This window comes from Struthio camelus, chromosome 4, assembly GCF_040807025.1.
Source record: "Struthio camelus isolate bStrCam1 chromosome 4, bStrCam1.hap1, whole genome shotgun sequence".
Classification (NCBI taxonomy): domain Eukaryota; kingdom Metazoa; phylum Chordata; class Aves; order Struthioniformes; family Struthionidae; genus Struthio; species Struthio camelus.
In genome coordinates this window covers 56,025,272-56,038,947 of record NC_090945.1, presented here as the reverse complement: position 1 = coordinate 56,038,947, position 13,676 = coordinate 56,025,272, and positions in this window count along the sequence as shown.

Here is a 13,676-nt window from a genome sequence, read left to right as displayed (position 1 = left end):
TTTGGTCATTAAATCCATTTGTATCTTAATGTACTGCCTAGGAGGCAGGCAACTGTATTGTTTGAAAGTCTTGGTGACTTTTTTACTTTGCTATGCGTAGCAATTGAAGGATGAAAAAAAGTGACGAGTATGGTACTGTGGGCAATGATACTTGTTTGGCATTAAAAAAAAAGTAATAATCAAGAGTTTGAAAATGCTCAGGTGCTGTTTTTCACTGAGGCTAGATACAGCCACTAACATGGCAAGGTTTAACATGAGATTGTAGGAACCCATTGGAGCTGGGAACAGCTGCCTTGCTACCCGGTCAGTAGTTGTAGGCTGTCACTTCTGCATAGCTGCTAGGATAAATAGACATCAGCATGTCATTGGTGACGGACAAACCTTGCGTGGAGTTGCCCAGCATGTCATGATTTATTTAAAAAAAAAGAAGCCTCAACCAAATGGAAAGCAAAATAAAAGCTGGCAGCTCTTTGCTATTATAATGAAAAAGTGACTGTCTGGCGTTTTGTCAAAAACTGCCTCACTCTGAGCACTAACTATTCTGAAGTGCTGCTTTCACATCTAAAATATGAAGAAACTACAGTAGGCAAAGAGCAGATGAAACGGACATTGCTGTTGCAGAAACAGTTCAGTAACTTTTAATGTTATAGAAGTCTTAGTAGCAAACATGACTGGAAAGTAGATTGCAGACAACGTAAAGCCCTTTTTTAGGGGAAGAATTAATGCAGTGAGCTAAGAATACGTCTACATAGTGAAATGCGGTGTTGGGCAAAAGTTGGCTTTGAACAAATTTGTTTAAATACGAGGTTTCACAAAGTTGCTTTTGCAGCTGGTTTTTAAAAGTTAAGTTAATGTGGGCGGAACAAGGCTAGACTGGAACGAGTATCTCTGGCGTTTCTGTACGGCCCTGCATTATGGGTTTTTCAAAGGATCTTAATTCCCTTTGAGTAATTGGAGCTTTGGGGTCCTCAGTACTTCTGAAATAAGGCCCTGAGTAAATTATTTAACTTCACTTAGTAATTATGTATGAACTAGTGGATATAAAAAAGCAATTACACATAGGATAAATAGTTAAGTACATGTTAGAGAGATAAGGATCTCATTAAAAATAAAAGGGAGGCAAAACATAATAGGATCTGAAATACTTACCAGAGACAGAGAGGGAGAGGGAGGGAGAGAGAGTTTCTTGGCTAGATCTAATAAAGGGCTTAACTGCCTAAAGTAGGATTTAGGGAGAATTCAGGAGCCTAAGTCCAAAAATGCAATCTAAGAAATCTCACATGGCTGCTACCTAACCCAGGAGATGCCTAAAATCACAAAACACTTCCTTGACTTTAATTTGTCACCCTAGACTGTCAAGGGTTCTGCTTCTCTGCATGTTCAGTACACACCAGCTAAAGTGGTTTAGTACCTGTCTCTCATTCAGCCGATTACAGTCCTCATCTGAAGTGCCCAAGTGGCTCTGTTTTGTCAGTATTCTCGGGGCCCACCGAGCACAGTCACACGCTGATATTCAGAGATTCCTGAAGTTTGGTGTGGCTGCTTTCTTTTAACATGTGCTTGAAAGACGGGGAGATTGCATAACCTTTTATTTAATAGCCTCGCTGTTAGATTACTGACGTAAGAAGAGGAAGATGCAGTTCGGTTCGGTCAGAGAGTGATCAAACCCCTGTCTCCTCCCTCCAAGTATTTTAGTTTAAAGAGTGACGGCATGGATTTGCGTAATCCCGGGAGTGTGAATTAGAGATGAGGATGTGTTGCTCCCTGCTGAATGCCCTGTTCCTTGGGGTAAATATCACACTGTTTCAATCCCTATAGACTTTGAATTGTTTGCTTCAGTGGCGCAACTTTACCAGAAAAGGAGCAGAATTGTCTTTTGTTCTCAGCAGCCCCGTCTTTTGCTGGGTAGGAGCACTTTTCTGCCATATATTTATTTGAACCTTTGTGAGTTAACGGGGATACACAGCAACAGTAGGTTGCTATATGACAGGTGTTTGTTTTCTCCCTTCCTTCTGTTACCCTGGCTGTGATTAAACAGAAAACAGCAAGCCTTGCTCCATTTTTTAACAGAACGGTAGTTGGATCCTACTGTTAGGGGAGGATTCTGGGCTGTGAATTGTGAGTACGTTGAAGGTCTGTGTCTTGGCCTGAGCAAGTTTCTAAGGATTTGCAACAACACTCTCGTCTGCTGTGTTTCCTGTGGATGCATTAGACAACTGTGATGCCTCAGGATGGTACCAAAAGTCTATATACACACTGAATAGCGAACCTGGGCATTTTATATGAGGTTCTAGATTCTTTGGTGAGAAGGGGGAAGCAGATGACTGAACAACGGGGTTTACAATCGCATAATTTTTATGTGTCCAGGTAACTCATTCCATTGCCTGTACCAGGACTGAATGTAACGTCCTCTAAAATGCTGCACAGTTGTCATGCTTAATATGGATATGTTTGGATATGTATGGATATGTATAGATATCTTAATATGGGTATTAACTGCCTTTAATGAGTAGGGTTCAGTAAATCCAGCAAATACCCTTTGTAATTGTGTAAATACATTGACTATGCCGCAAATGTCAGTGAGTCATTCATTTTCTTGTTTTCATGTTCATTTTATTTTTTCTTTTCCCATGTATGATAATGTATGGTTGTATATTGCAAAGGGTAGCTGAATGTTTCTGCATGTGCGGGAGAACATACTTATAGATGTTATAAAGGAGGTTTTATTTTAAGCTTCTCAAGTTTAGAAAAGTATTTTAGCTCTAGATATGACATGAGTCATATTTGTCTTCTGTTTAAGAGGAGAATCCTTGGACTGATTGGACTCCTCCATTCTGCCATTGTTGCCCAGTGGGAGAGTCACATATAATCAGCAGATTTGTAAAACAGCTAAATATTCAGTGGAAAAATGTGCATTTGTTCCTATTAATATACGTTGTAATTATTCGATTAGTGATGCACTTACAGCTTGCAGTATTAGATTTGAAGGGATTTAGAGCTCCAAATAATCAGTTATATTTATTCTTGAAGCGAAAGCTTTTAGTGTAGGACCATAACTGAATAGCAAATAAAAAGCAGATAGTAGCTGAAGAAGTACCAAAAAAGCTTTCGTAAAAAAAGAATTTCTATGATAGAAAACTTACTTTCTAAGAAAGCCTACAGAAAAGCAATGAAGAGTCAACATTTTTTCAGTTTATCAGGATGCTTTCTTTTAGAGAAAATATTTTTTTTTCTGAGTGTTAATGGGTTCACATTAAAGAAAAAGGACAAGCTGGTTATTTTTCAGAGAACACAGAGCAAAAATTGAAGACAATGATTGCAATATATGTGTTTTGTATTACAACGTGATGTTTATACAACAATTTATTCTGATACCTGTTTATATATTCTCTAATATTTTCTAATATGTTCCTAGCTGTATGTCTTCTCTCATATATTTCTTGCTATCAAGTTGGATGTTTTGTATCCATTCATGATCATTCCCTGATATATATTATATTTAAATATGTTAAGTTTTGAATATGTTTTGTCAGATAGGAAATTTCTCTTTTGACTTTTAATAATTATTGCTGTTCACTCTGATACAATTAAAGAAGAAAATAACATCTTATAGTCAAGACATCTTATTTGCAGCAAAAGCATGCCTGTATTTTGGAAACCAATCTTAAAATGAGGGAGAAGGAAAGAGACAAGCTGTTTAATCTTGATATCCAGCCTCTTGAAAAAAAACTCTCCTTTTTGAGCAGTCAATAATAAGTGTGCAATTAAATTCAGAATTTCAGTCAATTAAAATTGATTTTAAGGCATGCATAGAGAAATCAGAAAGTACTTTGCAACCCATTTAGAGTGGTAAATGTGAAAAAAGATTTTATATTTTGCATATCTTACTACTGTACTAGACTTAAGGCTGGAATAGTGTATAGTACTGTTGCTCATGATTGTAGAGAACCTTCTGTTACAACTAGACAGTGTACTTCAGTACTGCTAGTGCTAGTTATATCAATGAGTTTCTGGATAGTTAATGATTACTTTTCCAGCCTTTAAAAATTCAAAAGGAACTGATATAAAAATTTGGATTTATGTTTCCTTCTTAGATTAAGTCTTTAAGATCATGGGAGCAGCTGCTCCTTGTCTCAGATATTTCTCAGGCATAGAGTTCCACAGTTGGCATGTATATCTGCTTTCTGTCGAATGAGTGTCCTGTTTGGTTCCTAGATAGTAATAGCATCATACAGCACATCATGCGTTACAGGGTGGGATATCACAGCTGCATCCTTTCAACCTTTTCTGCAGGCATAGTGCAGGAAATGTGACCTCTGTGTCACTTTTGCCAAAGACAGCAGATGACATGGTTGAATTTAGAGACCATTAGTTTTTTCAGCAGAGCACTGGATCATACAGGAAGGAAGAGAGCACTCATAAATGAAGAATTTTAGCATGACTGTGTAAAGAACAGTTAGCATTTCAGTCAGCATTTCTCCTACCTTTCTTTCTCCTTTACCGTATTTATATAATAAGATAACCGAATGTCGTCTTTTGTCTGTTGTCCACAAATAACCCATGTAGAGACAAAGGAAGAACACCTCATTTCTCAAGTAGATTCCATTCCTGAAACAACAGAATCAGAAATACGTTTTCCTGGCATATGTTTGAGAGACTCTGTCCATGCAGTGATACGGTTTTAGTAGTGTGAGTCCGGGCTGATGACATTTTCTCACATGTGGCTCCATGCTAAGTAGCCCATCCCAAATGGTTTCTACTTAACCTTGTCTTTCCCCATCATGCATTCTGTTCTTGCCATACATTACAGAAGCTATTTTAGGGATCATTTTTAATGGTATCCCTCCATTGGTAGAATCCACGCGACTCTTGTTCAATAACAGAATTAAAAAAACCCAAGATTTCTGTAATATGCCTATAAGTATCCGTATAACATATTTATTGCCTAGCTGTGATAATCATCTCTTTCACTAGGATATTTAGGCTTTTTATGTCTACTCATCTACCTCTTCTTCCTCTGAGTGAAGAGACCCTCTACAGGACTGCCAGAGATTTACAAAGTGATTCTACTTTACCTGTATTGATCAATTCTAGCCTCATAGTGTTCACAATAGAGAGATTTAGAGAATGTGAGATTTTTCTTTTTCATGTGCAGAATCTAATAGGAATTGGATTTTTTCTTTCTTTAAAAATTCTTAAGGTTCTTGCAAGTGTAATTTGTCCACCTTCTTTCTCCAAGATATTTTAGTAGCAGCCTTTAGTCAGCCTGGCTAATCCAGAAGATCTCTGAATAGTTGAGATGCACAGGAACAGTTTCCTAAGTTTCTCCACAATATATGCCTAAGCTGCCTACCTAAACTGCCACACTACTAGACATGCTGACAGCTCTAATACTAAAAGCTTATACCTTTCAGTCCCTGGCTAAGTGGTAATAACGAAAGAGTAAAAAAGCAGTACTATAGAACAGATGGCAGAAGGATAAAGGAGTCCATGGTACGAAATGGACTCCAGACCAAGAAACAGGCAAGTTGATCGTAAGGAGAAAGAAAACTCAGACGAAACCACATAACTCAAATGCCTCTTCCCAATTCAAAAGCCAAGGCAAATGCTGAGATTTCATCATCTACTAAGTGTGGAGAGGGTGCACCACCGTTTGCTGGCCGGTCACCTACAAAACTGATTTTGGAGTGGCAACTGGTTGCAAGCAATTGTCCAGGATAGGTTTGGCAAGGGCTGAAAGACTGTGATAAGCCCATACATGTGAAAGTAGCTTTTTAATCACATATTTTTTTCATAGTCTATTGATCTTCACATTTGTACCTCTAGAACCAAAAAAATCATGGTCCTTAAAGTGAACAGTTCATCCTGCTGTTTCTGAGGGATTTGTTGGTGTGCTGGGTCTATTTCCCATGTGCTTTTCTCTAAACTCCGGTTAAGTTAGACCATTAAAGTCATTTCAGAAGAAATGCTTCAAGTCAGACATAGTTATGCTGTAACTACCTAAGTGTCCTATGTACAGTATTTATGTAAATATAGATAGGCTGTTATTTTTGTAACATATGGCAATTTATCCTCTATCATAGTAGATAATATCTGACAAGTAAACTGTGTGTTTTACTTTTTGAGCCTCTATGCTCTGTACAATATTTGCTAGCTTGGGTAATTAATGCAGTGTAACTTTTATATGGTGCTTCCCTTTAGTGAATTGTGCTGAGAACTAGGCTAGGCAAAACACCAAACTAACATGGCCACACTGCTTCTACTACCTGAATTAAAATGTAGACCTTACTCATCTTCCCATATGGCACTGTATGTTACGCTTTCAAATCGTATCTTGTGTTCTCAGCTTTGTATTAAGGAATACAAGAAGGACATGATTTGTTCTTCTACAGCAATAAAAAGAAGGAAGAAAGGTATTAAAGTTTTTTAATGCCTACATCTAAATGGGACTGGGCTTTCTGCTTCCCCACCCCCCCGTAGAAGTACATTTTTTTCCTTCAGTTTTTTTGTTCTGTGTTTCTTTCAGAAATACATTCAGTGTAGATTTTATAAGCTGTTTGTGAATGCAGACAAAAGAAAGCAAGAAAGCTATTTCAGAATGGAAAGAAAATTACATTCTTACACTTTTCTTATTCCTCCAAAGTTTTGGTGTCCAGTCATGCAAATTTAAATCATGTAAGTAACTGTAATTGACACAGTAGAAATTCAGATAAGTTTACAGAGATGAGTACTGCCTGAATGAAAAATGATTTTCAGGACAACATCCTCACTTTTTCACCCTTTTATATACAGACTTCAGAGAGGATCCCACACTCTTTATGCAGTCATTCAGCAACGGGCTTTCGAGCTTTTTTTTTTTTTTGGTAAAATCCATGCAACCAGTCATTAAAATTGCTTCTATAATGTTAGTTCCAAAGTCCAAATAGGAAATGCATTCAGGCTTCATTTATCTGGAAATAGATACTTGATACCTGATAACTCAGGTAAAACAGAAACACAGAAAATACAAAGGAAATATGCGTTAGACTGTTGGGATATGCTGGGAGGAGAATGGAGATCAGTGACTTGTGTTGACCGAGTGGCATAGAAACATCGCAGACAGTGATGGTTTAAACAAGTGAATCTTCATAGTCCTTTTCAGGCATGGCGTTGTGCCCAAATGATGTCCATTGTGTCATTGCTGGTGGGAGACAGCTAGGGTGTGTACCTTGCTTTCTGTAGTGGACACACCATTCTGTCAGGTGTCCACACAGTCTGCACAGGTTCAGATGTAGTCCAGAAAATGTACTTGAAATGAATCTGTTCACTGTAGTCTGAAAAGCAAAAATACATAAAAATAAAAGTTAATACACACTAAACTACACTGTTCAAGTGCTTGAAAATATCTGATAAATACTATTTATGGCATTCAGAAATCTTATCTGTGGAGTGCCTGTACTGCAGTATGCACTACGTACTTAATTTCTACAATTCTCATATCATTATCATAAATTTTAAGAATAAAATATATCCCTGTGAACAAGGTATTTACAACCCTTTTAAAAAACAGTTTGTGTTGGCTTGGTGCATTCTCAAGCAATTAAACAAAGAGAGTTTTAAATGAAGAGAATAATAAATACTAGTAGAAGTAAAATATATTACTACTTTTGTCCCTATTACTACTTCTGTCTGGAAAAATGATACGGGGTGCGCGGTGCTTTTCTGCAATCCAAAAATTGCAGCAGTTTATCTTCCCTAAAGTATAGAAAAATATTAAGGCTCCTATAGATATAAATATTTTTGTATGATAGTAATAAGAAAGCCTTCTTTAGAAGAAGCTGGAAACAGCTGGTGCATTTTGATAAAACAAAATATTTTAAAATATTGGGACATAAAGCCAGTGACTTTACGTTTGCAAAGTTATTTTCACTTGAGCCAGGGCTATTGATTATTTTTTGTATATGAATAGAACATCTGTGCAAAATCTGTATGAAAATTTCTTTTATCACTCTTCTATCACAATTGTGATTTTTTTTTCTTTTATCATAGTTGTGATCATTCTTGCTCATTTAAATGAGTGGAATTCAGAAGGTTGCCTAGATTTTTCACTTGGCATAACACAGACAAAAGGAAAGAAAAGCACTATTTTTTTAACATGCATGAGCTTCCCTCCAAGGAAACCAGCATTAGTTTCATTTGTAAGCCTTACCTGTGCATGCCTGTATTATTCTTGCTTTGCCCAATATCACAAACTGGGGAGACTTGAAGAGCTTCTTCAAAGACCAGTAGAACCCTATCAAAACATACATATTGCTTTGAGAAGTCACTGCTGCAGTCCTGCGAGTAGTGGAACTACCAGATCCTACTTGGCCTTTGGACTTAAGAGTAGGTCTTGTGGAAGAAGTCTCTGAAGATGCTCAAGAGCAATTGAAAATTAGTTGTGAAGCAAGTTCCAAGATACATACCAGAACTTGCGCTATTACTTGTGGAGGGTGACAGGTAGTGCTGAATGCAATTTGGATTTTTTTTTCTAAAGCAATATGCAAAGATACATTTTTTTGCTTCCATTCCAAATAGAATAAAAGTTAACATTTAAAATTTTCCCCACTCAGTGGCAATGCATACAGACAGTCACAAAAACACACATCTCTAAAACTGGTTTTCTTTTTTTTTAACAACTGACCTAACATGCTTTATTTCATGCAAATTTATCTCTCAGCATTTTCCATTTTGGGTCAGTACCACGTGGGAATTTTAGAAGGGCTTGATGTGACTATTCTGCTGTACAAGCCAGATTCTCTGGCCAGAAAGTACTTCCCATGATGCAGAGGAAAATTCATAGATCTCCAGGCAGATGTTGTTTTCCTGCAGGCTTGGCCCTTAGAAGGAATGGAAGTTTGAATTCCTGCTTAATCTGGTAAATGTGCTGACAGGGAGATATATTCAGTGTTTAATAAACTAGTCCCAAAACAAAGTGTTTCAGATTAGATGGAGAAAACAAAATATCATAGTTTGAAATTATCTCCAGTTTTCCCACTAGAAAATTAACAATTGACAAACTACATTATTTGTCCAAAAAAGCCTCAGGCAAAAAGGTGACGTCAGCTCTATTTGCATGAAATTGGTGAGCTAAGATTTTAAGCAATTTTCTAATTTCTTCCCATCAGGCATCATGTATCCCAGAAGCAATGTGTGTTTGGGTCTAAAAAACCTGCATTTTTAGGAGCGAGCAAATAAAGACAAATATGGAGATGGTCGTTAGCCTTTCAAATAATTATTTAGTATGGTACGTTCAGCAGTGAAGTTTTAAAAGCTGCCTTTTTTATAGATGAGATTCAGTTTTCAGTTGAAAAGTTTATTTATTGAAACAACAGAAAATTAAACTATAGTCTAGTAACAGGGAACAACAGATTCATTCTTTAACTGTTTTCATTCAGTTATGCACAACTGTTTTGATTAGGCAGGAATTTTAATAAACGACTGCAACTATATACTTAACGCCTTTTAGTTTGTTGTCACAGTTTGAAATTTATGAGTATCATAGGACAATTCCCACACTTAAGTTGTGTAATCCCCACAGAAAACAGCTAAGTTCAGGATCTCCAAAGCTTCCTTTCTGTTGGAGACTGTGGGCATTTCAGGCATGAGGCAGGTCGTTTATGCCCGCACTGAGAAGTGTTCCTGCAGTCACACTTTCTTTCAAGTGACTGATTGATACTCGTCCTTACATATTCCATCGGTGTGCAGCCTCCAGTTGCGTTGTGTTAGAGAGACTGGAACAGGAAGAGGTAGCAGTAGAAGTCCTTGTGCTCTTTTTTGTTCTTTTTGCTCTACTCTTACCTCAACGGGTATATCTGCACTAGTGCTAGAACAACCAAATGCCTGGTATAGCCCCAAACTACCAGTTGGTTTTACTAGAGAAATTGCCACTGAAGACTAGCCTTAGGCATAGGCAAAGCAGACAGATTGCAAGGGCATTAGGCTGTGGGAGCAGTTGCTGTCCTTCTGTCTGCCAGAGCTGCAGCACTGTGCGCAGCCCGTAGTCCACTCCTGTTGCTGCTTTGCTAACTCCAAAGGAGGGAAGAGTTGGGAAGTGCAGAATGGCAGCTGCTAGGGGAGTCATTGGTGGCTCCTTCCAGCAGTAACTCCACATTTTCCTCCTCCTTTTTTTCTAGTATACCTCTGTAGCAGCATGATCAGTAAAACTTGTTTTCTAGGAAATTTTCTTTCTGGACACAACTCATTTCCTCCTCCAACCTCCACCCCTTTCCTATGGCAGGTCCTTTCTGGTTCCTGAAACCTCAGAAGATGCAGAAGTGGTATAAGGTAGTGTTGTTCTTGAGGGAAAGACTGCTTGCAGGAGAAGTAATGTGAAGTGCTTATGTAGGGGCAGGGTGGGAATTTAAATTTGCTCTGACACACTAGTGACTTACAGTGAGTGACCTTTTTTAATGACCTTTTGTATAACTTAAGTGGAGTTACGCTGGTGATTTAGCAACAGTGGAGAATTTCTCCAAATATTCCCCCACTATACATATACCCACAAGGTGATGCCACTGCAAAGGTGTGAAAGGACAAGAGGCAACAGGGACAGATTGAAATACAGGAATTTCCTCATAAACATCAGAATTTTGGTTTTGTTTTTTTTTTTTACTGTGAGAGTAGCCAGACGCTGAAACAGGTTGCCCAGAGAGGTTGTGTGGTCTCCATCCTTGGAGATATTCAAAACCTGACTGGACATGGCCCTGAAGAATCTGCTGTGGCAGAGTCTCCTTTGGGCAAGGATTTGGACTAGATGATCTCCAGAGGTCCCTCCAACCTCAGCGATTCTGTGATTTTGTTGTTCGAAGAAGAGCATGCAGTCATCCTTTGTGAAGTGGAAGACTGCAAAGAAAGTGGTAATTCCCCAGAATATTGTTCTGGCTGCCTGTCATTTGTGGTTCAGGGACTTCTTAATACATTCTGTTTTCACTTTAGGGACCCTTAATTATTACAAAGGATGTAAATGCAAGTTACACATGCAAAAACCACACATGAAGGTCATTATTAATGAATAGACCCAGTTTTGCAGTTACTAGTTAGAAAGATTTTGAGCAATAGAGACAGATTTTGGTTTCTTTGAAGTCTGTAGTTAAAGCTTCCATTGACTTCATGGGGCTGGGGATTTGACCCAGTAAATATTATATCTGGCATAAGATGGGAACTAAAGCAAATTAACTAGTGTAGTTATCTACTCAAACATTCTATAAAAACATAGCCTGTGACATTAGGAGGCAAGCTGCTTCTGCCTCCAACCAGCAAGCTGTACATATCTCTCTCTGGTTGCTCTTTGCGCACTCTAATAAATTGCCACGCACAAGCCACATGCCTGCCTTGCTGGCATGCTGATCCCTCTGTTTGGCGGGAGGGAGGAGCTGTGAAGCTTCATTATTCTTCTGAAGAAATGCTTTTAAAGAGTAGAAGCAGACTGGAAGTATTCAGTCTAGGAGTGGACCCTCTTATATGAGAAGTCACACTTGGTACTTTGCTGTACAAGACAAATGTTTTTGATTTCTGATGTTTGAGAGCAGGTAGTATTATTGTCCTGTTTGAAATGCGAAACTGTATGTCTCTGAAGCAAGTATATAAGTAATAGCCTAAACATATTTGCTCGCTAAAAGGATAGTTTCGGGAAAAGAGGATTAAAATTCTTGGAAAATCAGCAAGGCAGCTACAAGTGTCAGGTGATTATACAGCCTTACATAAGCGCTTTGTTTGGTGTCTAGCCAAGTATTTCTAAAACTTATAGGGCCACTTCTGTTCACATTTAGACCAGCATAAATCTGAAAGCATTTCAACAAAATCAGAGTAGTGTTGACTCTTATGTTAGAGCTTTTCTTGAAAAAGAAAAAAAGCTGTGTCAAAGAAATTTCTTTATTGCAGGGAATTCCTAAATGGGGCAATCTCGTGGTTAACACAGGAGCTTGCAAGAAATGAGTTTTATTTCTGCTTTTCTTGTAGCTCTTCTGTATTGTCTGGGGCAAGCCAGTTAATCTTTGTGGCTCAAATTCCGTCTTAAACGTGGCAAATGTTGTGTGTTTGTGTTGGATATTCAAACACTGCAGTGTTAGGGGGAGGACGATCGGTAGGTAGGTTATGTATTGGTTGTATGGCTTGAAGATGCAGTGTATTAAAAGAATATTGTGAATATTTCTCTTTTAGGGAGAGAATCTCTGATTGGAAGTACCTGGGAGGAAGTCTCTGTCAAGGTTTTGTTTTGGTTTGTTTTTTTTTGTAGGATTTTCCTCCTGTTTGGTCTGGTAGTGCAGATGGTAATCAACACCTTCTGAAGTGAACTCATCTTAAATTAGACATTTATTTGTATGATTTGCAAACAGTTTTGAATTTTGAATTTTGCTGGGTAGCCTCCAGAATGAAAATTGGGTTCCCTAACGTTATTTTTCTTACTTATCTACTCTTATTTATCTCATGCTTAGTTTTGTGCAGTTTATATTGCATTGCATTTTCATTTCAGACTGAAACAAGACTGTCACATTTATAGACATTATGAGAGACATAATGTCATGGAATAATTCTGTTTGGCTTAGGCAAATCTTCAGGTATCTAGAATTAGAAAAGCAAAATTTTACATTGCTGGAACACTTGAATGCTGAAAATGACTGGATAAATCCAGTGAGTACGGATTAAACAGAATTTGTCTGTTTGTCTGTCCATCATTCAGTCTCACAGATTTTCCTGATCGAATACTGAACGTACACAAAGCAAGAGAGCAGACACAGTGAGTCCAAGAAATGTCTTCAGCATGATCCTTCTTTTGAAAAAGATTTGTGAACTGATGTTCAAACAGAAGCATAAAATGTTTCCGGACAGCAACAGAATGAAAGGAGTCACAGCGATTTCAGGAGAGGAAGTCAGAACAGACAAGAATGTGTTTAGAAATGTGTTAGCTTTTACTCAAAGCAAAACATTGGACAGCAGAGAGGTACTGGAACACCTGCTAGCCTTTATTCTTTGTGCCCACTAGGCCTCTAGCACAGCGTTGCCCACTAGGCAGCATCAGGTGAGTCATCGTGAAAAATAAACAAGACAACTTTAGTTGAGAGAGAAAATAAAGAATTTGAACCCCTGCTGAGCCAATCCAAATGCTATCTATCTGTCTGTTTTTCTGATGAATGGTGTTATCAGTTCTTTTGTGCCAAATGAGTGAACTATTTTCACCACACAAATACTGTCTATTCAAGCGTGTATTGAATGCAAACTACCAGTCACAAAGTTGAAGGTGATTTTTGCAATATGAACTCACTCTGCCAGTTGGAAACCTATCCAACAAGTTATGGTTAGATATCTAATGCCAAAGGAAACGTAGGTGAATGCTGGGTAATCAAAAACGCAAAGCTTTCCAGAAGCTTATAAAATGTGACTGTCCAGGACTGCCAAATTAGTGAATAGTTATGGATTAGTTGCCAGTTGACTCGGTTACACAGACATGTACAACCTGAAAACGTATACCAAAGACAAGAATGATGGCAAGTAGGAGGAAGAGATGCAAGGTCATTTCAGTGAAGAATTGGAAAGGGAAAAAAAGAGAAGAATTAAGTTGTTGAGGTATATGTCTAGTGCTTTACCGAAGCCTTACTGTACCCTGCTTTCAGTGAAGAAAATAATATTTTAATATAATATTTAAGTAGTATGAACAT